This window comes from Chelonia mydas, chromosome 2 (assembly GCF_015237465.2).
Source record: "Chelonia mydas isolate rCheMyd1 chromosome 2, rCheMyd1.pri.v2, whole genome shotgun sequence".
Lineage (NCBI taxonomy): Eukaryota > Metazoa > Chordata > Testudines > Cheloniidae > Chelonia > Chelonia mydas.
The window spans coordinates 22,511,756-22,513,925 of record NC_057850.1 but is presented as its reverse complement, the minus strand read 5'-3'; the positions used below and the strand labels follow the sequence as shown (position 1 = coordinate 22,513,925).

The 2,170-nt window shown below is 51.1% G+C and overlaps 1 non-coding gene across 1 annotated transcript; it reads right to left on the bottom strand.

Annotated features, from left to right (window-relative positions):
• Window positions 1–518: 518 nt before the first annotated feature.
• LOC119565660 lies at window positions 519–711 on the bottom strand. Its single transcript, XR_005224487.1, has one exon. It is a non-coding gene; the product is annotated as a U2 spliceosomal RNA (small nuclear RNA).
• Between the last annotated feature and the right edge of the window lie 1,459 nt (window positions 712–2,170).

Here is a 2,170-nt window from a genome sequence, read left to right as displayed (position 1 = left end):
CTGGGGGGGGGGGGGGAAGAATCAGGATTGGGACCCCTGTGTGCCGGGTGCAGCATGACACCTAGTGCCTTGTCTTGATCTTACAAACCAAGATACATGGGACATGGGCTGGGTGGGGAGAAGTCTGTGTAACTCACACAATTGTTGAGATACGTGTGGCCTCAAATATTACTGATCCCCGCCACGCTGCTCCCAAAACAAAGAAACAAAAAACCAACCAACCAACCGTCTCCCCAACAGACCCACAGTCTGGAAAGCATTTGTCCCTCATGACTGTTGAAAAGACTCACAGCAGAAAGAAGGATCCCAGCTTCTCAAACAAATCTCTAGTGAGACGGAGAACCCTACATCTATAACCCCACAAAACACGCCCAAGCAATTACAAGAATACTTTGTCATAAAAAAACCAAAGGGGTACAGATTTCAGATTTTTCAACTACTTGAAAAAAATCTGCTTTAAAGAAGCATCATCACAGTAAAACTCTTTCTGCTTTTCAAACCAGAAGATTCTCCCCAAAAGGAGATGCACTGTTCCTGGAGGCACTGCAATACCAGGTCAATGCATGGGGTGGACAGAGCAAGCTCCTATTCCAGCCCCCTGTTCCAAAAATCAGTTTAATATACAGTCCTTAAATAAAGGACATATCAGATATTAAACTGATAAGAACAGGTACTACACTTGATCTGAGCTCCAAGGAGCCGAGAAGCGATGCTGAGAGTCTGCGACGCACCGCACACCTCTGCGCCCACCGCTTTCTACCTCACCGTGACGAGCTCCCAGACACGCAACAAACACCATAACTAGGTAACTCTAAGTGAGGAACCCTTCCCCAAAATGACTCCCGTGGAAGAATTCAAAGCAAGAACCCTTAACACACAATTCTGTTCAAAGACAGACAAGTCTTGCAGCCGCCTTCCTCTTCCTGGTTTCCCTGTACGCTCCTAATTTGCACAAACCCACCCACTGACGTGGGACTAGCAATCTCTCACTGTTAAGTCTTACAGCAAAACAGGGCAGAGAAAGCCTATGCAAGTGCTATACGGCAGCCCCAACGCTCTTTTCTGCTCCTTCCCACAGGCTGACCCCTCCCCCACAGCTCCCCACACCGCAGCCAGGGGCTGACCCCTCCTTCGCCCCGGCTCCCCCCACCACTGCCAGGAGCTGGGGCTGACACCCTCCCCACACCGCTGCCAGGGGGTGGGGCTGGCCCCTATCCCCCCCAAGCTCCATTCTACCCTGGGCTAGGGCTAGGGCCCCGCCCCCGACAAGCCCTGCTGCCTGACACCTCGTGTCGCCACCCTTCCCCCACACACACACGCACGTTCCTCCACGCCCCGCTAGGACTTTTTTGGTAAAGTGGGCATTTGTTTATTTGCTCTTGCCAGCTGATCAGTTGGCAAGAGCTAACGGGATAAATGCCCGTTTTTGTCAAAAAAAAAAAAAAAAAAAAAGGCAGGATGGCCGGAACAGAGCTTAAAAAGGGAACTGCTCCAGCCAAACGGGGACGTATGGTCATCCTATCTCCAGGCAAGTGGTCCTGAGGGAGTCTGGCCAGGGCTGGGGGCAGACCCTGACCTGGCTAATCGCACCACTCCCGAGAGGACGGAGTGATTCCCCGTCCTGGCACTGGACCGGCCCCGGCCGCGCTGCCAGCTCAGCCTGGCAGACACCATAAACGGCAGAGTAATGGAGGCCGTTAGAGGCCAAAAGTCATCCTTCAAAATTTGGAAATCAAATCCTAGTGAGGATAATAGGAAGGTGCACGAACTCTGGCCGGGTAAGTGTCAAAGTATAACAAGTCAGGCCAAGAAAGAATCTGAGAAGCAACGTGCTAAAGACACAAAAGCTAACCATAAGAATGTTTTAAAGTACATCAGAAGCAGGCAGCCTGCCAAAGAGGCGGTGGGGCCGCTAGCTGACAAAGGAGCACTCTAGGAAGACAAGGCCATTGCAGAGGAGCTTCATGAATTCTTTGCAGCTGTCTTCACTGCAGAGGACGGGAGGGAGAGTCCCACATCGGAGCTGTCCTTATTGGGTGACAAATCTGAAGTCCCATCCCAGTATAAGAGGTTTTAGAACAAATCGTTAAATTAAACAGGAATAAGTCACCAGGACCAGATGGCATTCGACCACGAGTTCTGAGGGAACTCAGAGATGAAATTGCACAAC